This window comes from Notamacropus eugenii, chromosome 2, assembly GCF_028372415.1.
Source record: "Notamacropus eugenii isolate mMacEug1 chromosome 2, mMacEug1.pri_v2, whole genome shotgun sequence".
NCBI classification, from domain to species: Eukaryota; Metazoa; Chordata; class Mammalia; order Diprotodontia; family Macropodidae; genus Notamacropus; species Notamacropus eugenii.
This window is the reverse complement of record NC_092873.1, coordinates 11,989,478-12,017,347: the sequence shown is the minus strand read 5'-3', so window position 1 is coordinate 12,017,347 and position 27,870 is coordinate 11,989,478. Positions and strand designations below refer to the sequence as shown.

The window sequence follows — 27,870 nt, the reverse complement described above, 5'->3', positions numbered from 1 at the left end:
TTTTTCCGATTCATGATGTTGGCTGAGTGTTGTAGCTTTTGGTTCTTTCAGTCAGAAGGTACAGATCTTTAAGTTGAGCTGATGTGTGTCTAGGCTAAAAGCAGGCTTTTGTTTTTTGTTTCCCCGATCAACCCTGGGGTTAGCTTGTTAGGTGTGTGGGAGGGGTGGTCTGGTCTCAGGATATCTCCTCAGCTGACTTGAGGCAAAGGCAAGGTCAGGGGATGGTGATCCCAGCTTCCCTATTGTCTTCCCTTTTCCCCTGGAGGGCTGGGGCGCGCCTAGAAGCTAACGCATGTTCCCGCCCCTCCTGGGGCTCGTCTCCCGGCTCTGAGGCTTGCCTGGGTCTCAGTGCGAATTTTCTCTGCCCTGGGTCGTCTGTCCCTCCAGCCGTCTCTGCCACCGTAGGAAGAATCCCCCTTTGCCACTTTTCCAGCCTCTGGTGTTATAAGACCACCCGCCCCCTTCTGCTGTTCCCGCTGATCCAGGATTAATCTGGGGAAGAATTTTATGGTTCCCTCACAGTCATCAGGGGGGAGGAGAGAGCACTTACTGATCACTCTGCCATCCCAGTTCCTGGAAGTTCAAGTAGTGACCCACCAAAGTCCGTCTTCAGGCTGAAGATTTCAAGGGCTGCTGCGCTGATGTCTGGCACTCAGTGGCTCTCACCGGCTCGGCCTGGCTTATCTCCTGCTCCGCTGGTCTCGCCCGCCACTCTCGGGCTCCTCTGGTCTCCTCTGCCCTGCCGCGCTGACCGCGCTGCGCTGTGCGTCTTACCCCCGCGGAACAGATCCCTCCCGCGGACCCTCCGGTCCAGCCTGGGCTCCGAATCCGTCAAAGTCTGTCACCCACTGGATTCTACACCTCCAAAGTCTGGTCAGACTCTCCCCCCAGAGATATCCAGAGGAGTTTTTCCAGGAGCTTAGGTGAGTCGTTGCTTTCACTCCGCCATCTTGGGAAGTGTCTTCTCTCCCTCCCTCCCCAAATAAACTTGTGTACCATGTATAGGTGACCTACATACACACACACACACACACACACACACACACACACACACACACACACACACACACACACACCCCTACCTACCTGTAGACATTCCCAGCAGAATGTGAGCCTTGGAGGGCAGGAGTTGTTCTGTCTTTACTGCTGGAGCCTCAGAACCTAGAACAATGCTTTTTTATGGAGAAGGTGCTTAGAAAAGTTCTATTTGATTTAATCAAACACTTATGATTACATAGTAGTGGGTGTGTTATTCTCACCCTGGCTGTTGTCATCTGGTCTTCCTGTTAGATTGTGAGTTCCCTGAGGGCAGGCAGGGACTTGACCTTTATCCCTCCCCAGGCCTACATAGAGCCCTCCAGGAGTGAGCCCCTTGTCCTGTGATTGTTGAAGTGTGCCAGGTCTAGGAAGTGGAAGGAGGGGGAAGGCTGAGACCCCACCTGTCAGGGCCTGCCTGCCTGGGCTGTGGCAGGGGACTGCTGTCATCCCTCCCAGGGCTCTGATGGGTGCTGCTTCTGCCCCCACAGGCAAAGGAGCTACAAGCAGTCTGTCAGTGAGCTGGATGAGAACTGGGACCACATGGATGTCGAGGCTCTCACTCCTCTTTGCACTAAGATACCCTTCCCCGTCTGCCCTGGCAGGAAGGTAAGGCAGGTGAGGTACACCCTCTGTCCTGGCTGCTGCTATGCTGGTGGCATGCCCACACCTTCATCCTTGTCTCCCTGGGCAGGTGGTGTGGCCCTTACTAATGTTCCTACACACAGTGCAGAAGAACCAGATGCTTATGATGCTGACCTCAGCCGGCCGCCCTAGTGTCATGAAGTCATTCATCAAGTGCAACACTCCCCACCATCTGGATGCCAAGGTCAGTGCCAGGGCTTGGGCTAGCCATGAGAGAGCCTTCTCTGCTTGGCGTGTGCCTGGCAGTTCCATGGGACAGCTGGGAGTACATTTTTGGGTTGGTGACCTTCTCAGGGAGCTGGGGTCCAAATCGTCCAAGCAGGGCCTGTAGGTGAGCCAGAGGTTTGGTTTGACTGTAGAGAAGAGGCAGCTTTGACCCTGGTACTCTAGGTCCCAACTAAGAGCTGAGGCTCAATTTAATGTTTCATGTGGGATGCTTATAGAATAGTCTTGGGAGATTAGCTTACTTAAATGGTGTGTCAGTCCATAGTGTGGATGACCATCAGGGGAAACTCAGCCTACTCTGCTTAGCTTCTCAGAGGCTTTAGAGGAAATGGCTGGGTCAGAGATTAGGCAGGCAGGCAGCCCCCCTGCCCTGGATCAGCCTGGAGGACTGGCCTTCAAGGGCAGGGTGGTCCAAAGCCTCTGGCTGTGTGAGTAGCAGGGGCGTCTGAGCCAGCCAGAGAAGTTAATGCTGACTTTCCTCCTTCTCTCCTTTCACAGGGGAGTTTTGTCCTGAGCAATCCACCCACCCATCATCTTAGTACCATAGCCACCCATCCCCACCCTCCCTACTGGACCACTGCTTCCTGAAGTGCTAGAATCACCTGCTTAAACAATAACTTTGTGAGTGTGTCAGCAGAGTAACTCCCTGGGGAAGGGAGCCCCAGGAGTTCAAGTCGCTGGTTCAGGGTCACCCAGCAAGTTGCTGCAGCGCTTGTCCCAGATTGCTGGCCCAACACAGATGAGCCAACCTGGGCATGCCCTTTGCACTGTCGGCAGCCATGACCCACTGCCTGATCCTCCTTAATCTTGAGTGAGGCCTCAATCCTGGGCTCTTGCTAATAAAGAAACAAATGGCCCCCTGGTCTACCTTGCCCCCGATTTTCCCCCATACCCTGGATCGATGGTAGCTGACAGTGCTTTAGAATGGTAGTGTTGACCTTTTCAGCTACTGTTAGTGAGAAAAACTATGTTTTCAAAGTCTCATTCGTAATTCCCAGAGTCTCTGAGATCCTTGTTAAGGAGGTGGACCTTTCCTTTGAGTTTGGTCTAAGGAGCACACCACTGTGGGGGCTGGTTCCTGCCCCGAGGGGCATTCCACAAAACCTTCTGGCCAGTTGATTTTAAAGTTGTGGAAATGACTTGCCTTTTGGAATTGAAGTTGGGGCAGAGCTATGGGACAGACCTGGAGTGATGAAGGCGAAGGAAACCTGAGTCTTGGGCAGAGAAAGGCCCATCACCATCATCAGCCTCTGGGAATCAGGAAAGGAGCCTGGAGGAGCAGGGCAGCTGTCACTGTAACTTTGTGCTGAGGTCTGCACAGTCTCCCCTACTGCCCTGTGCCCACCGAGGGGTACTGCCTCCAGGATCCCCCCATGCCAAGGCCAGGAGGTTGTTGTCTGTAGGGGGTCTGGGTTGGGGTTTGGGAGAGTTCTCCCACTTACCTAAATCTGAGTTCATGGGGTGAGATTCCTCCTGGCCTTCTTGGCTATTTTGTAAGCAAGTTCAGGGCCATGCCCAACGTCCAGGCCAAGCAGCTGATTCTATCTTGGAATATTTGCACACTTCCTCCAGGGAGAGCAGCCTTTTCCTTTTATGTTCTGGAGACCAGAAAGAGCCCAGCAGGTGATTAGGAGTCAATGAGACCATATTTTCATCCTTTTGGGAATGGGGAGTTCCTTGCCTTGGAGCCTTGGGGAATGGGGTAGCATTTCTGGCCAGGGTTGTGGTGTCCTGGCTATCCTCTGAGGAGAGCTTTGCCCCACAATGACCCACTGAACTTGGGAGTCAGAAGGCCTTGGAGTCCCAGGGAAGGCAGTTCATCCCAAAGTCTCTGTTTAGGGACGGGGCAAAGTGTTGCCTTCGAGAGATTGCGGACTCACAGACAGAACACAGGAACTTCAGTGCTCTGGGCTCTTTCTGAAGCTGGTCCAGAAATGTAGATAGAGAGTGATGGAGGGAGGTCCCACGCTGGGAATTCTCATGAGACTTGGCTTCCCCCAAAGCCTCCAAGTTTGTCAGTTAAATATGCTGCAAGGAGCTGCTGCTTAAAGCATTTCTGGGCTGAATCCTTTCAGAAAGGACTTTGGTTTCATAAATCTGAAGGGATTTTGTATATTTGATTTGATGAAAATTGGCTGACATCTGAATTTTTGAGCAAAGCAAACTCAGTTTTGTCAGTCATTCCTAAAATGTTTTCTCCCACTATCCTCCCCATTGTCATGCTTTCCACTGTCCCACTTCCCACCGTCCCACTTCCTGTTCTCCTACATCTTACTCCAAGCTGAGCCAGCTGCCTGAATCGGGAGATTTTGCCTCTGGTTGATGGCAGAAAGGACAGTGCGAGGAGGGAGCTGGGCCTTGGTGGGGATCGATCCCTTGGGTGGTATCTGTGTGGTGAACTTCAGAGGTTATGTAACCCCAAGTCCTATGAGAGGGAGATGTGCCCTCCATAGCATCCTGACGTGGTCATCTGTCTAGCCTTTATTTGAACACCTCAGAGCAGCAGGGAGCTCACTACTTCACAAGACAGGGAGGGTGTCTATGGTTGTCAGCATGATGCTTGCCTGGAGTGGACCTCAAATCTATGTGCATTGGGTAGAGTTAGAAGGCTCCATTCTCTTCTCCCGTTGGCTTTCTCCTGATTTTTGACCCCTTCTAGGTGTGCAGTCTGAGGCTGGGTGGAGCAGAACTAGTCCCTGCCCTTCTCCCTTCTCCTCTTTCTGGAGCCCTTATGTGATAGGTTTCTCAAGCCTGACTCAGTCTTTCCTCAGGAGTGGTGCCTAGAGCTGCCAGGCCAGGAAGGCCCTCGGGGGTCTCTCCCAGCACACTGGGTCCACGACTTCTTTCTGGACAGGCGGCCAAGGGGTATGCGAGCTGTTTTTGTGGGGGCTGCCCTCTCCTTGAGCTGGTGGGCTCAGTTATCCTCAAGTCCAATGACATCGATCAGTTGGCTGCACCTCACAGCTTCTCAGGAGGGTGAAGCCTCCTGTGTCCTGTATGTGCGTTCTTGGATCAGCCCATTGCCGCACTGGATCAGTGGCCCTCTGATTTTTACTATCAAGAGGACCCAGGACAGCCTCCAAGCCTTGGTTTCTGTACTGCCTCCATGGGAGGGATGGACAATGAACCCATTTTACAGATGATGAATTTTGGATCTCAGAGAGGGGAAGCAGTGGTGCCTGGCCACCTTTCCAGTTAGTGGCTGAGCAGGCCCTGGGAGACCATGCTGGCAGGAGACCAGCCACCCCCATGCCCTCAACTTCCCTTCCTTTGGCCCATTGATATCAATAATGGTTGTTAGAGCATGTGGAGAGAAGAGGCAGCTGCCTTCAGAACCTGGTTCAGGTCCTGCCTGTGACACAGCCCCTCTCATGCTCTGAGCAGCTGGAGTGGGGGGGAAGGCAGGCCTCCTACAGAAAAGGGGTGGGGAGAAGAGAGGCTGGGGACCCAGACATCTACTGGCCCCTGCCCATCTCCACCTCTGCCTCACAGCTGGGCCGGCCCTTCTGTCCTCAGGAGAAGGAACTGCAGTGACTGGAAAACCTGAAAAAGAAGACCGAGCTCCTGAGAAAGCAGAAGGTGGAGGAGGACAAGCGCCAGCGCCTGGATGAGGTGAAGATGTGAGTGACCACCCTCTGGAGTCATGGGCAGGGGGTATACTGGGGAGGACTGAAGGGGCTCTCCAAGCCCAGGGATGGGTCCATTCCTCCTTGTGCCTCCAGGAAACAGGAGGAGTGCCTGTGGAAGGCCCTGCAGGCCCACAAGCAGGCAGAACAGCTGGAGGTAGAGAAGAAGAAATGCACTGAGCAGAAGCTGGAGGTCAGAGGCAGCCCCAGACCCATGGCCCATGAGGAGGCACTGGGTGGGACAGGGCAGGGTCTTGACCCCTGACCTTCTGGCTCGGGGTCTCACAGGCGAAGCAGAAGCTGCTGGCTGAGAAGGCCAGGAAGAAAGCTGCCAAGAAGCTGGAGGAGGCTGAGATGAGGCTGAAGCAGGAGGAAGAAGCCTGGAGGCAGAAGAGACTCCAGCAGGTGAGTGCAGGTGGGAAACCATGGAGGGAGGAGTGGAGCTGGCCAGCCTCTGGTTCTTAGGCCACACTTCCTTGTGGGCAGCCACCTGTGTGCCCTTGTGTGCTGAGCCTCGAGGCAAGAGGACCTTAGTTCAGATCCAGCTGTGTGACCTTGGTCAGCTCCTTTAACTGTTGCCGGCCTCAGTTTCCTCCTGTAAAATTATATTTGCCTCCTAGAAGTGTTGGTAAAGACCTGATGAGACAAGCACAACTGAAATTTTGTAATCTTCATCATTCTTCCTTGTGACAAGGCCCAGACCCACAACTGAGAGGAACCTAAGAGAGAAAGATTGGGGACAGTTCTCCACTGTTCTTTCTGGGATGCGTGATGCCTCTCACTGGCCTGTGTCCTTTTGGGGGAAGGAGGAGGGTGGAGCTAAGCCTAGAATATTCATTCTACAGTCAGTCAGAAGCATGGGCCCATTCTGGAGTCAGCATGGGTGGTTTTTGTACAACCATTGACTGTAGAGCTGAGGGGATCTTAAAGACTGTTGAGAGCAGGGAAGAAACTGAGGTGGAGCTAGAGCAGTCCTCCTTCTGCTCAGTGAATTGTCTGAACTTGGGGGCCCATCTAGCCCATCCCTCCCAGCCTCCCTGACGGGATCCCTCTCCTTCCCACCTGCAGGAGGAGCAGGAGCAGGAGTGGCAGAGGAAGGTGGCAGAAGCCCTAAGGAACGCAGTGCAGCAGAGGCAGCAGGAGAGGCAGCTGGCGCTGGAGAGGGAAATGCAGAGGAAGAGGGAGGAGGAGAGGCTGCAGGCAGAGTTGTGAGGGCCTGTCTGCCCTCTGAGCAGCTGTGCCTTCCTTGCCTCTGTGCTCATGTCTATGTGTGTGTGTTTGTATGCATGAGTGTGTGCCTGTGACACTGTGTGTGCATTTGTGGGTGCATGTGTGGGTGCATGCATGTGTGTGCTATGTGTGCGCGAATGTGCGTGTGTGATTGTATGTGTGTCTGAGTGTGTGCACATGTGTGATAGTATGAGCACATTTGTGTGTGTGTGTGTGGGTGCATGCATGTGTGCATGTGCGCATGTGTGTGACTATGTGTGCGTGTGTGTAACTGTGTGTTTGACTATGTATGTGACTGCATCTGTGATTTTGTGTGACTGTGTGTGCATGTCACTCTGTGCGTGTGTGTGCACATGTGTGTGTCTGCATGTGTGTGACTGTGTGCGTGTGACTGTTTTTGTGTCTGAGATTGTGTATGTGTGTGACTATGTGTGGGAGACACTGTGTGACACTGAGTGTGTCAGATTGGAATGTGTGTGAGATTGTGTGTCTGTGAGAGACTGTGTGACTGTGTGTGTGTGAATGACAGTGAGACTGAGTGTGTGTGTGACTAAGTATGTGTCTGTGAGAGATCGTGCGTGTGAGTGTGAGAATGAGTGTGTGAGAGATTGTATATGTGTGTGTGTGAGAGAGAGGCTGTGAGCATGAGTGAGCTCCCTACAGATACTGCACATCTGTGAGAAGGCCTCTTGGGCAGGAAGGAGCATGGGGTTACTCCAGGCCACATGCTGGCTCCATTATTTGCTTTCATCATGGCACTGAGAATGTCCCTTGCCCTCTCCAAGACTCAGTTTCTTTTCCTAAAAAGTGGGGGTGATAAATGGGCACTGTTGTGAGGCTTACAGGGTCGTGCTGGGCCCTCCTCGTAGTTGCCCGCCTCCTTGGGAGGAGCCTGAGATCCTGTTGGCATTGCTGGCAGGCAAGGCCATGGAGAGGATGGATTTTCGGATCGGGGAGCTTGGGGTCATGGAGCATGATTCCCCAGACACACCCTGTGTTTTTCTCTTTGTCCTTTGCCATTCTGAGCCTGGCTCTTCTTCTTCCCTTGGATGGGCCATCTCTCATTAGTTCTTAAAACCTGAGCAAGTGCTTTAATCTCTCACATTCAGCCCAGAGCAGATGCTAAGTCAAGGTCTTTTTCCTTCCTTGGGGTGACTGTCCCGCTGTGTGGGATAATCTCCTTCATTTCTGTCAAATATCACAACAATTTTGAGAGGTGTGTATTTGCAGAATCATTCCAATTTTGCAGATGAGGAAACTGAGGCTTAGACAATTTGAGACACAGGTCAAAATTCTTGAAAGCAGGATTTGAGCCCAAGCAACGGTTTATTTTTATTTCTGTATCTTAAAAATTGTTTTTATTAATGTCTTTGACAGACATTGTCTGCTCTCCCATAGTATTCCTTCTTGTGTAAAGGAGAGCTGGGCTGCCCTGTCCTCATGTGGGTAGCATTGTGCCCTCCACCTCCCTACAGCAAATGGGTTGAGGCCCAGGAACAAGATGGGCTGTGGCGGCTCTTCAGTCTGTCGCCCCTTCCGGACGATTCTTGGCTCACACTCTTCTGTCCTCGTGCCTGGTCTTCTCCTTGGTCTTTTCTCGGTAGCAGAGCTTCATTTCTTGCTGCATAATAATATTCTTGTTACACCCATAGACCAGTTTGATTGGCCCCTCCCCAGTTGGTGTGTTCCTTCTTTGGTAGAGATACTTCCCCCAAGCTGGTAGGGTTCCAGCTCTGCCCAGGGAGCTGTGATCTCTCAGTGTGGCTGAGAGCCCTTCTGTATCCTCAGTTAGCATTGCAAGGTCTGGGAACATAAAGAATGACAAGCAACCCAGCTTAGCAGAGAAATCGGCAGACCTTTTCCATGTTTTCGTCCTTTTGCTGTCCTACTTGCAGCCTTTGATGTACCAGGACAGTGCACTTACTTGGACACTCCAGTCACATTCGATATCAACTTGTTTTCCCGTGGTTGTCTGAGGCAGCCCTGCTCCTAATTAACCTCTGTCCTGGTCCTTCGTGGGATTTTACGGATCACTCTGTATTTTTAACTGGTGCCTTTCCACTTCCTGAGGACATCAAGTGTTGACCAGACTCTTGGGTTCCCTTTATAGTGAAACTTCTGTAGGACAATGATGGTCTGGTACTGAATCTTCTGTGTCCTTTGCACTTTTTCTGAGTTACTAGCCTACTTAAGTGAGAATTGCCCCAAATGTGTGCCATCTCTTCTCGTTCCAACTTTTCTGACTGGGTGCTAGTCTTGGCCTTCCCTGTAACAGTGGCTCTGATGGCAGAGGCATCCCCAGGTGTGTCACACACCTCAATAGATAACCACTTGTTTCTTGCCTTTCTCAGTTTCTCTTGACTCCCATGTTTGAATTTCAAAGTTTCTCCTCAGCTCTGAGCTTTTCATCAGGGTATTAGAAAATTCTCTATTCTGTTAAAGGCCCATTTTTTTCCGTCTGTAGGATTATTATACTCAGTTTTTGAGCTAGTCTCTTGACTGATCCTTTGGCTCACTGAGGAGGCCCTGTAACATGCTGGGATTTGATGGCAGCTACAAATCATTTTAACATTTTGGACCATGAGAGGTCAAGAGTTCAAGGCAAAGAGGGTAGATGAGAGAAAGACAGGTGATGTAGACTGGCTTCATATACACTCATTTAACACACCTCATTTGTAACATATGCCTCTGTCTACACAGGTGGGGCAGTTTCTGCATCAAATTCCCTATTCTGATGAAATTACTGGTCCAGATATGAAATCACATCCTTATGCTTACATGTAGATTTACGCATCTCTTACATTCATCATTCCATTTGGTTTCCAAGCACTTGACTCAGAGGCCTATGGTGGGTGTCTGTTTTAGTGGGAGGCAGTACTGATTCCCAGCTCCTGCATCAGTGTTTGGGGATGTCCTTGGATAAAGTAGAACAGAAAATAAGAGTTCTACTCATTGAGTATTTATTAAGTGCCTACTACGTACCAGACACTGTGTCTCACTTCTGGGGGTACAAAGACAGAAACAAACCAGGCCCTGCCATCTGGGACCTTACGCTTCCCTGACTTTCATCCTGACGCTCTTTCCCCTGTCCCATTGTCATGAGTTGGTGAAGAATAGTTAAGACCTGGGCAAAGTGTCAGGCAGGCTGCAGGGAGGGATTTGAGTCAGGACCAACCCTCTGGCCCCCTCCCTGCTGGTGACTGCTGAGGAAGGACTCTTGGTTTTCAGGGAGCGAGCTCTGCAGCTCCACAAGGAGAGATTACTGAAGGAACTGGAGGAGAAGAAGAAGAGGGTGAGACAATGGGCAGGACCTGGGGTGGGCCTTGGTCTTGGCTACACCCCTACCCCTTACCTCCCCCTCCAATGGTCCCTTCAGAGGCTGCTGCCCCTGGGCTCTTTAGGTTTTCCTGGGACAGGGCAGAGGTGAGGGGCAGCGCCTTGGGCAGTTTCCTGGGCTGACACAATGCTGTTGTGGTCCCAGGAGCAATGTCAACCCCAAGAGCAAGAGCCAAAGAAGCTGCAGAAGGAGCGGGAGAAAAAGGCCAAGGAGGCCAAGGTGGCAGCAGCTGCTGCTGGGGCCTCCGACAGATGGTTGGATGAGACCACAGACGTTCAGGTGAGGCCCCTTCTCTGTCTCCCTGCCCAGAAACATAGAAAGGCAGGCTCCTAGGGGGCTGTTAGGCCACTCGCCAGGCCCATGCTCGGTCTTCTTCCAGTGCTCAGGATAAGAGGTCCCTTGGCCTCCGCTTCAAGATCTCTCAAGAATAGCGAGCCCATCAGTTGATCAGCCAGCCCATTGCATTTTTGGAGAGTTCTGAATATCAGGATGTGCCCAGGGAGGCCTCCCCCAATTGCCCCTGGTTCTGCCCTCTGTGATCTCAGCCTGGAGCCCACCATGCATGGAAGTGAAGAGACAAGTCAAGTCTTCTCTCCTCCTGGCTCAGCAGGCCCACATCCTTTGGCATTGGATTGCCCTTTTCTGGGGACTGTCTGGTTTATCAACATCGAACAACAGGGTGTAGCCTGAGCTTGGGAGTGGGCAGAGGCTAGAGAAACCAGGGCCACCCTTGTTTTTTCAAATCCTGCCCACCTGCCTCCCCCTGTCTTTCTGGGATGCCGTGTCACTGTTGACCTACCCTGAATTTCCTGTCCCCTGAACGTCCTGGGTACTTTTCACATGAGCTGCTGTCTCTCCACATTTTTCCCTTGCAAAGTTGGATTGTTGAAAACCACATCTTAACAATGACACGAATTCCTATTTAATTCCATCTTCTCAACTCTATAACTTGGGTTCAGTGGGCTGGCACAGTCAGCGTTGTGTGATGTAGCCCAAGGCTGTATCTGAGACGAGTTGGGGATAACGACAAAACAGGACACCACGTTGGGGTTCAGCTTTCAGCATGCAGCATTTGCTGTGTGAAGTCAGCTTTTCTGGGCCCCAGAGTTCTCTTCTGCAAAGTGCAGCAGTGGGATGGCCTTAAGGACCCCCTAGGGTCCCACTTAGGTCAAACTCTGAACCTCCTCAACATTCTGTGACCTCCTAGGAGGAGCAGGGAAAGAAAGCCTTGGGAGAACTCTCCAAGGGGAGCTCAGAGTGGGGAGCCCTTGGCCACCTGCCAGCCCCAAACTTAACCAAGCTCTGCAGGCTCACCTCTGCTCTGTCTGCCAGCAGGGGACCACACCGCAGTTTCCATTCTATTTACTGACGTTTGGCTTTTTTCAGTCAGCAGAGGGTCAAGTCCAAGAGCTCCTAGCCCTCAGGAGTGTTATCTAGGGTTTAGCTACACACATTGAGATGAGGCCATCTCCATCTGCCTTCCTCATTGCTCTCAGTGATCAGGTCCTTGGTCCATAAGGAGATGAAGATGTCCCACAAACCCTGTGGGGTTAGTTCACACATTCCCAGAAAACAAGTCTTTGGACTCTGCCAGACACAAGATCTACTCCTCACAAACAAGGATTTCTGTCTCTGTAAACATCCTTTCCTCTGAGACTCCCAGCTGGAAGCTGAGTGTGACTTATCCACATTTAACAGATCAAGAAACTGAACCTCAGAGAGATGGAGACATATCCTGAGTCTTATTCCTGGCCTGTGGCCACTCGCGACCTCAGTCTCTTCATCAGTCAGGTGGGGTCGGGGAGGGTTTGGACTGGATCATCTCCAAGGTTCTTTCAGCTCTGGCAGCCCAAGGTGCCAGAAGAGATAAAGAGGTCTCTTTTCTTCTTCAGTCTCTTCAACTCTTCTGAAATGACCCCCCCAGGGCCCCAAGGGGAGCCTCAAGATCAACCCAGGCAGTGATGGAATGGATCTGTGTAGTGATGACTCCACAGATGATGAGTTCCAGCCTGGCAGGCCCATTCCTGCTTGGGCCACTGGTAAGTGAAGACTGCCTCCCTAAATTACAAATGACACCCCTCATGAGATTGGAGTGAGGTGTACTAAGGGGAGCAATGTTTAAAAGGCTAGAAATGTAGGCTGATAGCAATTTCTAAAGCTTGGCCTTTAAATGTCAGCGGAAACTTCCATTTGATCTAGAGGCTAAGCAGGGGAGGGATGTGGTCCATCCTGCTGGGCTTTAGAAAAATTCCCGTGTAGCCTTGTGGAGGATGGGTGGGGGAGACCCACAGGGAGGGTAGTGTGCAGGTGAGGTCACGGGGGGGTTGTGTGAACTGCAGTGGTGGGCGAGGCAGCATCAATAACTGGGTCAGATCCAGTTTAGATAGTGTAAGGTTTGGTTGGCCCTTGATGGGCCATGTGAGAGGAGAAAGAATGAGGAGTCGGGGGTAACGCTGAGATTGTGAGCCAGGTGGGCAGTGCTCTCCACAAAAAGATGGAGGTGTCCGTGAAGGGAGAGAATTCTGCATGTCAGATATAGAGAACTGGAGGTGCCTGTGAGACATCCTTTTTGAAAGAGCCAGCTGGCAGTTGATGATTTGGGGCTGACACTCAGGAGAGAGCAGAGGGCTATATGGCTGTGTAGCTCTGGAAGTGATCCACTTCACCAGAGGAGACAGTACAGAGAGAAAGGAGAAGGGGGCCCAGGAGGCAACCTTGATCCAGAAGACTGAGGAGAAGTCAGTTAGGAAAGAGGAGAACCAGGTGAGGGGCAGGTGGCCTGTGGTCCACCGGCTGCAGAGACAAGACTGTTCCCTTTGGCACTGAGGAGGTTATTGGGGACAATTGTACTCGAAGGGGGTGCTGAGCATCTGACTTTTGAAAGGATTTCAGTGGAGGGAGGGAGAGAGTGCAAGGGAAGAGACATACTGCAGGGCAGGCTGTCAGAGGGCTCCTTCAGGGACAAGAGAGGAAGGGATGGGATTGAGGTGCATGGAGAGGACTTGACCTTACTGAGAACCTGGGGCCTGAGGTCAGGGGAGGAGGATTCTCAGCTGTGAGGGCTGGTGGTACAGGGGTTGATTAGAAGGGAAGGTTTGGGGCAGCCTTGATGGAGGGAGTCATTAGGACTTGGGTGGCATCTCCTTGTGAGCCCCCTGCTCTGGTGTGACCCCTGACTCCCCTGCCCCAGCGTCCCAGCTCAGGCAGGCTATCATCCATCAGTACCTGCCTCCTGACGTTGACCAACTCTTTGGCACCATCTTCAGTCTGGACCTCTAGAACATATTCAAAAAGTGTAAACCACATTACCACACTCACACCAGCTCTGCCTTCTGGCATTCCCCACCACTGCCAGAGTCTTGGGCCTTTGGGGTCCGTCATATGGCCTGGAGACACCTTGAGATGGGAGCAGGGAGGCTCCTCTTGGCTGTCCTGTGCAGTCAAAGCTGGGCCTGGGGGCAGCAGAGACTGAGATCCCCAGAAGCTGTGGGAGAGCTAGAGGGACAATGATGCTCACAGTGCCTACATGGCCAAGCCAGCAGTCCCTCACCAGTACATGAGTGCTAGTTTGCAAGGTGGCTAGTTTGAAGCTGATATCACGCTCCAGCATTATAAGGTTAGGTTAAGAAAAGGTTAGGTTAAGAAAAGGTTAGGTTATAAGATTAGGTTAATAAAGCAAAACTTTCTGGGATGTGATGTGGAGTTGTTGCTTTTGGGAAGGTCTTGGTACTTGATCAAGAAACTCTGAAGCGTGGCCTGGGCTGGGAGCAGTGCCAAGGGTGGATTTGAGGTGGCCAAGTTCAGCAGAGCTGGGCACTGGGGTGAAACAACTGACCCTCAGGAGCAGTCAAAGAGCAACAGAAGGTTCTGAGATGCCTTTCTGCCCTGACAGCCTGGGTTCCAAGGATCTGTCCAGCTGTGCCTCTCCCTGGCCCTCTTGGCCCGGACACTGTCCCCTCCCTGACTGGGACATTTTGCATCCTGTGTTCTCTGGTTTCCTGAGTCCTGACATTCTACCTCCTGTGCTCCTCCACTCCCCAACCTGGACTTTCCATGTCCTGTGCTCCCTGGTCTTTCCAGCCCAGACATTCCTGTACTGTGTTCTCTGGTGCCACCCTCCCGGTTTGGGCTGGATGAGTTTAAGAGGCCTAGAATCGGGGCAGGTGAGCAGCCAGGGTTTATTGGGAAATGTTCAGAAATTCTCTTCTCATCTTGTTAAGAGTGTGGCTCAAATGGGAGCCCATTTCTGGTTGCAGCATCTTAACTCTGAAATGCACGCCTGCTCAGGGAGGATGATTAAGGCCAATACCGATGATAGTTATAACAATAACATGTCTCTCTAAGGTTGATAAAGCGCCTTGCAAAGGTCGTTTCATTCTATCCCTCACAACCCTGGTAACTCAGTGCTGTTATCCTCATTTTTCAGCTGGGGAAACCAAGGTAGGCAGCAGCTCATTGACTTGCCCTGGACTATATGCACCTGGTACATGTCTAAGGCAGGATTGGAACTGGGGTCTTCTTGACTTTGAGCCCATACTCTCTTCATCTTGCTGCAGACATTCACTAGAAGAGTGACCCTGGGCAAGTCACTTCGCCCCACTTGCCTCTGTTTCCTCATCTGTAAAATGAGCTGGTGGAGGCAGTGGCAAAGTTGCTCCAATCTATCTGCGAAGAAAATCTGCAAATAGGGTTACAGAATTGGACACGACTGAACGTACTTTAGGGTGATGATGGAGTGCTTTGTGGCTTACAGCAGGCTTCACCTGCATCCTTGACAACAACCATAACCACTTTAGGATGAGAAAAATGAGGCCCAGACTCCCCTCACTCCTTCAAGGAGCAGACATGGTGCTGGAGCTTGGACCCATCCTCTGACCTCACTGCTGGGTTTTCAGCACAATACCATGCTTACGTCTCTTCTCACGTGAGCCCAAAATGCCCGTGGATGTGGCAGGTAAGGGAAGAGCCCAGATGTACCCTTGCAACTTTTGTCTCTCCTTTGATTTCTCCTTTTGGGGTTATTTTTTTTAAATTCAGAATCAATTCCAACTAAACTAGCTATTTCCAAGTAGTGTTCAAAAGCTCTTGGTGTTTCCCCAGCTAATCGCCCTCCATCCCTCCCCAGAGCATACCTGCTCCCTCCACATCACTGTTTGAGAGGCAGCCTGGGCCAGAGCAGGTGGAGAATGCAAGGCTGACTTTGAAGGTCCCCATGGGGACTAAACTGGGTGTGTGACCCTGGCAAGTCACTTAAGCTGAGCCTCAACTGTTCAGTCTATAAAACAGGCATCAGAATGTGTCAAAAAGTGGTTGTGAGAATCCAATGAGCTCTTATTGGTAAAGTCCCAGAAATGCTGCTTGTGTCCTTGAACAATTCATTTCAATTCTTGGCCTCTGTTTCCCCATATGTAAAAGGAGGTGGTTAGACTAGATGACCTTTGAAGTCCCTTCTAGCTCTGCATCTGTGATGCCATTAAATTCTTTTAAAAGTAGTTATTAATGACTTAAAATTTTCTTTTTTTGGAAATAATATTTTACCTTTTTCAATTGCATGTAAATATCCCTTTTTCTATAATAAGATTTTGAATTCCAAACTTTTTTATCCGTCCCCTTCCCCTCCCCTCCCCCCTCCACAAGAAGACAAGCAGTCTAACATAGATTATACAGATAAAATGATGTAAACATGTCTTCATTAGTCATGTTGTGAAAGAAGAAACATAACGAAAAGGCAGTCACACACGCAAAAAATAGCATGCTTTGATCTACATTCAGACTCCCTAGTTCTTTCTCTGCACATGGACAGCATTTTCCATCTTGAGTCTCTTGGAATTGTCTTCGATTCTTGCGTTGCTGAGAAGAGCTAAGTGTATCAAAGTTATTCATTGTACATTGTGACTGCTCTGTGTACAGAGTTCTGATTCTGCTGACTTCACTCAGCATCAGTTCATGTAAGTCCATATTTTTCTGAAGTCTGCCTGCTCATCATTTCTTAGAGCATAATAGTATTCCATTACATTCATATACCACAACTTGTTCAGCCATTCCCCAATAGATGGGCATATCCTCAGTCTCCAATTCTTGGCCACCTCAAAAAGAGCTGCTGTAAATATTCTTGTACATGTGGGTCCTTTTCCTTTTTGTTATGATTTCTGTGATACAGGCCTAGTAGTGGTGTTGCTGGATCAAAGGGTATGCACAGTTTGGTAGTCTTTGAGCATAGTTCCAAATTGTTCTCTACAATGGTGGGATTAGTTCAAAACTCTACCAACAATGCATTAGTGTTCTAATTTTCCTACATCTCTAACATTTATCATTTTCCTTTTCTGTTATGTTAGCCATGACAATGTGATGGGTGTGTGAGGGTACCTCAGACTTGTTTTAATTTGTATTTGTCTAATCAGTAGTGATTTAGAGCATTTTAACATATGACTATAGATAACTCTTAATTATTTAATCTGAAAATTGCCTGTTCATATACTTTGTCCGTTTATTAATTGGGGAATGACTTGTATTCTTATAAATTGGACTCGCTTCTCTGTATATTTGAGAAATGGAGCCTTTAACAGAAACACTGGCTCTAAAAATTGTGTCCAGTCTTTCTGCTTTCCTTCTCATCTTTGTTCCATTGGTTTTGTTTGTGCAAAAACCTTTTAATTTCATGTAATCAAAATTATCCATTTTGCATTTCATAATTCTCTCTGTCTTTTGTTTGGTCACAAGGTCTTCCCTTCTCCATAAATCTGAGAGGTGAACTATTCCATGTTCTCTTAATTTGCTTTTGGTATCAGCCTTTATGTCTAAATCATATGTCCATTTTGAACTTACCTTGGCATACAGTGTAAGATATTGGTGTATGCCTAGTTTCTGCCATAATTTTTTTCCATTTTTCCCAGCAGTTTTTAGTAAATAATGAGTTCTTATCCCAGAAGCTGGAGTCTTTGGGCCATTGAATTCTTTCTTCAAGGCCCAGGTCATATCTCACTACATCTGGGAAGGCTTCCCTCATTCCCCAGCTGAAAAAGTAGAACACTTTTGTGGAATATGGAGACCTCCTTTGTTCTCATCCCATCCTTGCACAAGGTCCCCCATTACTCTTGTTCAGTCATGCCCAACTCTTGGGGAATCCAGTTGGGATTTCCTTGGCAGATACTGGACAAGGGAAATTGGGAGCCACTGCTCACCCAAGGTCCTGACACTGCCTGTTGGCTGGTCAGAAGACCTGCTCCAGTGTCTAAGATACTGGATCTCTGAAGAGGCCAACTAACTGAGGACTGGACATCTGCAGAAATGGAGCCTAGGCTCAGTCTACATCTAACAGTTGGGTTTTCCAGGGGTGACAGTGTAGCCCACCAGTTCATGATGCAAATATTTGTTTTGTCAAACTATACAGATTATGAAATGTGAAAGCCAGAGAGGTGTTAGAATGTGGAATGTGGAATATAAGGGCTGGGAAGGATCTTTTTTAACAAATAATTCTTAAAATTTATTTTTTCATATATATTTATAATCTGCCCTTCCACTCCTCCCCCCAGTCCCAAACAAATGAAAAAAAAAATTCTCTCCTCATAAACATGCATAGTGCAGCAAAACAAATCCTTCCCCAAAATATACATCCTTCTTGGCACTGGGAGTTCGTTAGCCTCTGGCAAAAGTGAGATGGGGGTTTCCTTTTGAGTTTTCTGGACTCACAATTTTCCTCTGCTAGCTTGGACATCTGGACATTGGTTTTCCCTACAATGTTTTCCCTGTATAAACCGTTCTGGTTCTGCTCACTTTGCTCTCTGTATGTTTATTGAGGTCTTCCCAGGATCCTCTGAAACTGGCCGTTTAGTCATTTCTCAGGACACAATATTCCATCACTCTCACATACCACAATTTGTCCAGCAACTCCCCAGTAGGAGAGCAGCCCCTTAGATTCCATCTTAAAGCCACCATGAAAAGAGATGCTCTAAGTATCTTGGGATGTAGCAATCTTTCTTTAATCTCCTGACCTTAGGGTACAGGATTAATACCAGTGCAGCTAAGGGGAAGAATTATAGAAACCATAAGGTCAAACCTGGGGTGGAGTAACCTTAGAATAGAGAAGATAGGATGTCAGAGTAGGACCTTAGAGAAAGATCTCTAAGAATGTCCTTAGTCAGTCAGCGGACCAGTCAACAAGCTTTTATTAAGCACCTACTTAGTGCCAGGCACTGTGCTGGGGATAGGAAGAGAGGTAAAAGACATTCCCTGCCCTCACGGAGCTCCCCATCTAGTGGGAACCATGACCAGTGTCAGCTCTCCACAACCATGTCAAGGTCATCACTAATGTCCGCACACCCCCTTGGAGTCACCACTTACTGTAACCTGTGTGACCTTGGGCAGGATACTACACACCAAACTGGTCCTCAGTTTCCCCAGAACATAGAATGTCAGAGTTGGGAAGGACTATGAAGAAACTGAGACCCAGAGACCCAAAGTCCCCCAGCTAAGATGGGCAAAGCCAGCCTTGATTTCTGGCCTTGCTGATTCTGAGGCCAGAGTTCTTTCCACTTGGCCTGAGAAGCAAAGACGTTCTTCCTCCAAGAACCAGAAACCAAGAATCATGTTCTGTTTGATTATAGATGTAAGAGATTTCAAGAGAATTCAAATAGAAATCCAACTAAGCCAAAGTGAGGAAAAGCGACTCAAGTCACAAAGATTCATGGGGTTCTGACACACACACATGCATGCACACATCTTCACACATACACATGCTCACATGTACACACACACACACATGAGCATATACCTCCATTTAAGCCTTTTCTTATTAGTGAAAAAGTGTGTTTTGCAACTTATTCCCACCCTACTGCTTGTCTTGATGCCAAAAATTATTTTGAGAGTCACTCATTATTTCTCTTTTGCTTTGAAAATCTGTGTTTCTTTGGGGTTGATGGGACCATGATTTGACAGTGTTTCTATTTATTTTAAGTTTTCAACATTCATCTCCACAAAATCTTGACTTCCAAATTTTCTCCCCATCTCTCCCCTCCCCCCACCCCCAAATGCCCAGCATTCTGATTACCCCTACCACCAATCTGCCCTCCCTTCTAACATCCCTCTGCTTCCCTTAAACCCATCTTCTCTTTTGTCCTGTAGGGCAGGATCAATTTCTATACCCCATTACCTGTATTTCTTATTTCCCAGTTGTGTGCAAGAATAACACTCAACATTTGTTCCTAAAACTTTGAGTTCCAACTTCTCTTCCTTCCTTCCTCCTCACCCTTCATCACTGAAAAGGCAAGCAATTCAATGTAGGCTATATATGTGTAGTTTGGCAAAGGACTTCCATAAAGTGTGTGTGTGTGTGTGTGTGTGTGTGTGTGTGTGTGTGTATTCATCCTTCATTGCCAAAGAAGGCCATCCCATCAGAGAAAGGATGACATGACTTACACTTGACTTTGTTTTTTGAGTGAGGGAGGGCTGTGCAGGTCACCAGCCTCACTTCTCCTCCAGAGCCATCTGATTCCAGTGACAAGATATTCATCAGGATGACCCAGGGTGAGGCAATTGGCGTTAAGTGACTTACCCAAGGTCACACAGCTAGTGAGTGTCAAGTGTCTGAGGTGAGATTTGAACTCAGCTCCTCCTGACTCCTACACTGGTGCTCTATCCAGTAGCTGCCCCACTTCCATAATAGTCATGTTGTGTAAGACTAATTGTATTTCCCTCCATCCTATCCTGCCCCCCATTTTTTCTATTCTCTCTTTTGACCTTGTCCCTGCCCAAGTGTTTACTTCTAATTGTTTCCTCCTCGCATTTGCCCTCCCTTCCATCATCCCCCACCCTGCTTATCCCCTTCTCCCCTACTTTCCAGTATTGTAAGATATGTTTTCATACCAAATTGAGTATGCATTTTATTCCTTTCTTGAGCCAAATGTGATGAGAGCAAGCTTCACTTTTTCCCTCTCACCTCCCCACTTTTCTCCTCCATTGAAAAGGCTTTTTCTTGCCTCTTTTATGAGAAATAATTTGCCCCATTCCATTTCTCCATTTCTCCTTCCAATATATTTCTCTCACACACCTTAATTTTATTTCTTTAGATGTGACCCCTTCCTCTTCAACTCACCCTGTGTTCTCTGTCTCTCTCTGTTTCTGTGTGTGTGTGTGTGTGTGTGTGTGTGAGAGAGAGAGAGAGATCCTTCCAAGTACCCAGATGCTGAGAAAAGTTTCAAGAGTTACAAATATTGTCTTTCCATGTAGGAATTTAAATAGTTCAACTTTAGTAAGTCCCTTATGACTTCTCTTTCCTTTTTACCTTTTCATGCTTCTCGTGATTCTTGTGTTTGAAAGTCAGATTTTCTTTTTAGCTCTGATCTTTTCAGCAAGAATAATTGAAAGTCCTCTATTTTATTGAAAGACCATTTTCCCCCTAAAGTATTATACACAGTTTTTCTATGTAGGTGATTCTTGGTTTTAATCCTAGTTCCTTTGACTTCTGGAATATCCTTTCCATGCCCTTCACTCCCTTAATGTAGAAAATTCTAGATCTTGTGTTATCCTGATTGTATTTCCACAGTACTTGAATTATTTCTTTCTAGCTGCTTGCAATATTTTCTACTTTCCTGGTAATTCTGAAATTTGGCTACAATATTCCTAGGAGTTTCTCTTTTTGGATCTCTTTCAGGAGGTGATTGGTTGATTCTTTCAATATTTATTTTGCCCACTAGTTCTAGAATATCAGGTCAGTTTTCCTTGATAATTTCATGAAAGATGATGTCTAGGCTCTTTTTTGACCATGGCTTTCATGTAGTCCCGTAATTTTTAAATTGTCTGTCCTGGTTCTATTTTCCAGGTCAGTTGTTTTTCCAGTGAAATATTTCACATTATCTTTCATGTTTTCATTCTTTTGGTTTTGCTTTGTGATTTCTTGGTCTCTCATAAAGTCATTAGCTTTCATTTGTTCCATTCTAATTTTTAAAGAACTATTTTCTTCAGTGACCTTTTGAACCTCCTTTTCCATTTTGCTAATTCTGCTTTTTAAAGCATTCTTCTCCTCATTGACTTTTTGAACCTCATTTGCCAATTGAGTTAGCCTGTTTTTGTTATTTTCTTCAGCACTTTTTGTGTCTCCTTTAGCAAGCTGTTGACCTGCTTTTCATCATTTTCTTGCATCTGTCTCATTTCTCTTCCCATTTTTTCCTCCACCTCTCTTACTTGATTTTCAAAATCCTTTTTGAGCTCTTCTGTGGCCTGAGACCATTGAATATTTTTTTTGGATGTTTGGGATACAGAAGCCTTGACTTTTATGTTTCCCTGATGGTGAGCATTGTTCTTCCTCATCTGAAAGACTAGGAGGAGATATCTGTTCACCAAGAAAGTAACCTTCTATAGTCTTATTTTTCTTCCCCTTTTGAGGCATTTTCCCGACCAAGTACTTGACTTTTGGGTTCTTTGTCAAGAGTAGGGTATACTCTGGGGCCCTGTAAGATCTCAGTTCCTCCAAGGTGGCACAATCAAGCTTGCACATTGATCTGGGAGCAACCAGAAAACTTTTTTTCCCAGAATCTGCGAGTAGTAGAATTTCCTCTCCACAGACACCTCGCCTTCAGTTCCGCCATGCCAGCACAGGGGGCTGAGATTCACATCAGCTGCTCAATTTCCCCTGGAGTTTTAGGTGGGAGCAGGGTCCCACTCAGGCCTGAGGTTCAGATCAACTGCTCAGTTCCCCCAGAGGCTTAACAGTGAGGCCTCCTGCAACAGATGCCAGCTGCTGCCTGCTGTGGGAGCCACAGGCTGTGGCCTCTGCTGCCACAGCCTGGGGCCAGAGCTATGGGGGGACACTGCTCCCTTCCTGGCCAACTGAAAAAGCCCTCTCACTGACCTTTGGCACCTGTGGATTGAGGACTCTGCGCTGCTGCTGGGGATTGCACCCCTGAGGCCTGCTCTAGCCCTGCTCCTCCCGGCACCAAGTGGCCAAGACTGGGCTGCACTCTGCTCTGCGTCCAATGTGACAGACCTTTCCTGTAGGCCTTGCAGGTCACCCTGGGCTGGAAGTCTCCTCTACTCTACCATTCTGTGGCTTCTGCTGCTCTAAAATTTGTTGAGTTATTCTTTACAGGTATTTTATGGGCTGTGGGGGAAGAGCTAGAGTATGTGTGTCTTTCTACTCTGCCATCTTTGCTCTGCCCCCTGATAGTGTTTGTAATCTTTTTTTCTTCTAAAATGTTTGCCTGTCTAGACATACCATGAATGCCAGGGGTGTCAGTCAGTCAGTTGACTGGCTTTTCAAAAGCTCCTACTATATACCAAGTGTTATGCTGAACCCCGATGTCAGTAGTGTGGTAGAGAAAGGTACCGGATGGAGTGAAAGGAGAAATAGGTCTGGGGTAAAATGACCTGGATTTCACCAGCTGCATGACCTTCAGGAAGTCACTCATTTTCCTGGGTCCTCAGTTTTCCCACCTATAAAATTCTGTGGTTAGAAGGGATGATATCAAAGTTTCTGTTGTGTGACCTGGTGACTGATTTTGAGCAATCCTTGAGAGCCCAGAAGACCTGACTTCAGATGCTGTCCCAAGGAGTCACTGATGTGTCAGAACCTCACCTTCCTAATCTGTGAAATAGGGATAATAAAAACCTCTACCTCAAAGCCTACCTCAACTAGGTAAAGTGCTTTGCAAACCTTTCAGTGCCATGTAAATCTTAGCTATAATTATAATGATAATCCATCATCATTCAACAGTTACTGGAAAACCACTAAGAGCCCCGGACTGTTTTCAGAAAACCTGCTGTTTAATGAAAATCTAACATTTGTATTCTACTTTAAAATTTGTACAAAACACTTTACAAATATTATCTCATCCTTTCCTCATAATAATTCACAAGATATGCATTCTTCATATTCCTGTTTTAAAGATGAGAAAAGTGACTTTTGATCCACAAAAATTTAATCAGGTGTATCTTGTACAAAAGGTCCCAGAGAGAACTGTCCTGGTTCTTGGACATTCTTTATTCAATGTTCCCAAAACACCTCTATGATTATCTATTCTAGAATTGTCCCAGGAAACCAAAGGTATCTTCACTGACCTAGAGTTTAAAGATATACATCTGCTTCCCTTGCTTTAAAAAATGGTGCAACATTGGCTTTCCTCCATTCATATAGGACATCTCTCCCATTCCTCTGATCAATAAATGTGTGCCTTGCTGAGTTTATGCTTATAGGGGTCTGATGGCACTAAGCCTGTCATACCCAAATAAGTCACTAATCCTTCCTGGTTTCTAGTTCTTCTAAGGATTGAAGTCATGGATCTGGCCCTAGAACACAGTGTCACTAGATTTAGAGCAAGGAAAGCCAGGGTTGAAGTGTCAGCTTTATCGTTTCCTAGCTCTATTTCTCTATGACTCAGTTTTTCCATCTGTAAAAGAGTCCACATGACCCTTGTAGTTGCAGTATTCTCTGTCCTGGGCGTCCCTAAACTGCTCTGACATTCTGAAATAACACTCCTTCCAGCTTTTGGTATCACAAGTGCCCCCTGGAGGGAAATGAGCACACATACTTACACCATTCCTCCCTCCCACTACCTGGAGTTTCTTGAGCTCCTGATGCCTGGCAGGTGCTGTTGGGTTCAGTATATATCTGGCTGTACTCTGCTGTCCAGCCTCCACCTCGTACTTGGGACAAATCTTATTCAAAAAACTTATAAGATTGAGTTTTCAGAAATAAATAAAGAAAGGAATTGCAGATTTGTACATCCCTGAGACTGGGTCATCAAGCAATTGAAGGAAAGGGGAAGAGCTGTGACTCAGAACTCCAGCTCACTGACCCTCCTTGTGTCTGAGTGGTTTTGCTGGAGCTGCTTGATCAGTCTACTGTTGCTCAGATTTAAACTTCAATGACCAGTGCAGTCCCACTGGCTCCATGTTGTGCCAGGTCCCTGCCTTCAGATCCCTGTTCTGACAAACTTTGGCCCCAATGAAGTGATAGGAGAAGGCACCTGCCCCAGTCCTTTACAAAGGAGGGAGACTATGGGGGTGAACATTGCCTATGTCAGACTTGTCAGTATGAACTCTTTTTTTTTATTCTTTTTTTTTCATAAGGGATGGCTCTCTGAGAAAGGAAAAGAAAGGGGAAGGGATACCTTGGAAAATGTCAGTGATGTAAAAACAGTCTATATTAATAAATGTTTAAAATGCAATATGGAAAAAATTCTCTCATATAAAAAAAGAAAAATGAGGAGGAGAATCCTGACTTGTGTCAGATGATTAAAGATAGATTGAGATGGATGGATGGATGGATGGATGGATAGATATTTGAATAGCTAGATAGTTGGCTAGATAGATAAGAGATGATAGAGATAGAGGATAGGTCAATGGATGCATAGATGATAGAGATAGATAGATGCATAGATGATAGAGAGGGATGGATGGATAGATGGATAGACAGACAGAATGAAGTTATAAATGCAAACAAATAAAACAATGTCCTCTCTCCAGGTACATTCTAATGGAAGAAGACACTATGTAAAGGGAAGGAGGAGGGTAAAAGAATGCCCTGTAATGCCAAGGCTTTTGGTGAGCAAGTCTGAAGAGAGAGTCAAGAGTAAAATTAGTACAGCTGTGTGCCCTCATGAAATGTCAGTCTGGGCAATGGACTCATTCAGCAGAGGAGAAGGGTTCAGGACATTCCAAGATGGGAAGGCTGCTGAAGGTGAAAGGGAGAAGGAAGCCTCAACACTGGGAGTTAAAAATAAGTCAAAGGCTCTTTCCAAAGGGGACAGAGACACACTCTAAAGAAGAAGGGGCTGTTGTCCTCAGGAATCATGCTGATTCCCAGGTGCTGTTGGGTGTGAGGACACCTACTACCAGTCATCGGACAAAGAACAATGATTCCCTGATGAGGGTCATCAAAGCAGCTGTTTATGAACCTGATTACAATGTCAGAAGCATGTCTCAGAGATATGAGAACCGCACCCCCCCCAGACTTGTCTGGGGTCACAGAGCTTGTTAGGGTCAGATGTGAAACTCTAACCTAAATTCTCCTGACTCTGAGTCCCAGACTCTTTCCACTATATCTCCCTTCCTCTTTCTGTATTAATTCTAAGAGAGATATACTCTATCCCACCTGGGCATGAAAAAGAAAGGAACTATGAAGGAAAGTCAGAACGATTCTTTAAAAAGCTGGACAAAGCTGGACTGTGTAGGTACACCATGCTTCTGAAATTGGCCAAATTGTATAGCTTGCTCCCTGAGATGCCTCACACTGGACTTAGTAATTCTTGCTCTCCAAAACAGCTAGCCTAATGTATGATGTTATGATGGCCTCCAAATGAGGGGAGAACTAGAACTCAGGCTTCTTTCACACAGGAACAATGTGAGAGGACAAACCCATTGAGATAATTTTACTAGTGGCCACAGAAAGACCAATATTGATCAATATATTTGTTTATAGTGAGAGTATTTGATCTACCCTTTAGGACCTTTCTGCATTTCAAGAGGGAATATGTATCTATCCTATATCGAATCTATTTTCTACTTTGAGTACCTTTTCTAGAAGAGACTCTGCTAACAACTTTTAGGGGAGACTCTACACATGAGCCATAGCTAAGTTTTGCTACCTAGATTTTCCTCTAGAATTCTTTCTGTTCTTGGGTGGGAGCATAATAAGCCAGATATAAAGAAAATCTCTTTGGGATCTGGATGCCCCTGAGATAAATCTGGACCTCACTTGATTCTATAATGCAGGAAACGCTAGGGAGAAGACCTGCATCTACCCTTGGACATGAGTTATATCTGTGTGTGTCATTTCCAATGTGAGAGTCCCTAAGAGGGCAGTGAAACCACCAATAGACTACAAAGACTGGTTTTAAGGGATGAGTTCTTTGTTTTCCCCTTTGAATCTTGTGTGCCTGGCACAGGGCCTCTCCCTTAATAAATGCTTTTTTAAAATGAAAATTAAATAACAACTAAATTAAAAATAAAATTGAAATTAAATTTTCAAAATTTTAAAAATCAATTAAATATTTAATTTAATTAAGTGTTTAATAAATGCTGAATTATGGGGGCAATGACGATAAGACTTACATCACTTACTCCTTCCCCTAGCCAGGGGCCAGTCATGTGCACCAGCCAAATGAAGGGATGTCAGTTATCATGGGAACGGAGGCATTCAAAAAAGACATGATCATCTCAGAATAACCACTGCCTAGTTGGACCTTTCCCTGGAATCCTCTTGGAATGTAGGGACAGCTTGACCTAATGCGGAGTTACAGTCTGTTTGTAAGGAAATGCCCCAACACCCCTGGGTAAAGAGGATGGAGTCAACTCATTTGTGTTGGAGGCTTGGAAATCTTCAGTAAATGAATTAGAATCATCTGTAATGAGGACAGTCCTGGATTTGTACACAAAGTAGTTCTGTAAGTGCATAACATTTCAACTGTGAAGTCTCTGTGTGTGCTCAACGAAGTCTGCTTCCCTAGCAACAGCAGTCATAAAGTTGAACTGCACAAGTCTGGGCCATATCCAAGTTTGTGGAGAGAAATCACAAGGTCACAGCCTGTTTATCTCCTTGTTGGCGAGTCCTTCCCTATAAACAGCTTCCTGTAGATTTCCCCCAATGCAGCAAAGTCAATCCCATCAGTTGCTATTTTCTTCCCCTTTTCTACACCCCCAGCATCTTGTCTGCATCAGTGAGAGGCACCCACACACGAACCAATGACTCCTGGGTACAAACCATGTGCCAAGAAGCTGATCCCACCTCAGCAAAGAAGCCTGAGAATCTCTTAAATGTTAAGGCTTGGTTCAGAGGCAAACCAACCTCTCTGTCTCTTTGACTTGATAAAAAGATCTTGCCAAGGCACAGGTCTGACCAAAACACTCTTCTGGCCAAGAAATCTTCAGTGGCTGCTTTTTGTCTCTAGTGAATGTAAGACCCTCCATAAATCCACTCTGATCTACTTTTCTAGCCATATTTCACATCATTCCCCTTTACATGCTCAAAATTTCTACCAAACTAGACTATTGCCTGCAACCTGGTCACATTCAACCTTACCTGACAACCTGTATGTACTCTCTCCTCCATTTTTTCTGGAAATCTTTATCTAAATTTCTCCTCTGGGCTTCCATGGATCTGCAACAATCTTGAGGACTAGTTCTCTAAAATAGTATCTCTTTGGCTCATTTACCTCACTCAGGAGTTTCTCTTGTTGAAATTTCAGAATAGAGATCAAATATAGTCAGTATCTAGGTCTTCACAAATGACAATAAAGGGGTCCCTATGGCTCTTGAAACAATGTTCAGAGTAGTGATACACCCTGCAGAAAATGCAGAAAACATATCAAAGATTCATCATGGCCCATGAATAGGAATAGGGACCGGATCTGGGATTTTATTAGTACTGCAAACTCCTAGGTGAGGAATTCCCTCTACCAATGCAGGTTATCACCTTGTCTCAACTTATTGAGTTACCTTTTGCCCTAAGAGGTTAAATTGCTTCTCTAGGGTCATACAGTCAATTTGGGGAATAAGGGGAACTTGAATCCAGGTCTTTTTGGATATGGCTGACCCTCTATCTATTCTGCTCTGTACCTCTCATTTATGATAAGTAGTCCATACATGATCAAGATAACTCTCCTCCCTCCTCTGTGAGTCCCATCTTGTCTCTGGGTGGGAACGGAGTTTGGTTATAAAGAATCCCAGACTCACAGCACCATCCTATGAGAGGGAGAGCTGAGGTCCCAGCTGACTTGAACCAGGTGCCTATTCATGCCCTGAGGACGTATACCCCAGTAAGTAGGTGCCATGGACACAGAG

The 27,870-nt window shown here is 47.2% G+C and overlaps 1 long non-coding RNA gene across 1 annotated transcript; it reads left to right on the top strand.

Moving 5' to 3' along the window:
- LOC140524373 (uncharacterized) lies at positions 1-27,476 on the top strand. Its single transcript, XR_011973701.1, has 9 exons — positions 1-923; positions 1,527-1,644; positions 1,730-1,864; positions 5,422-5,525; positions 5,628-5,936; positions 6,600-10,053; positions 10,243-10,377; positions 11,991-12,137; positions 24,556-27,476. It is a non-coding gene; the product is annotated as an uncharacterized lncRNA (long non-coding RNA).
- The last annotated feature ends 394 nt before the right edge of the window (positions 27,477-27,870 follow it).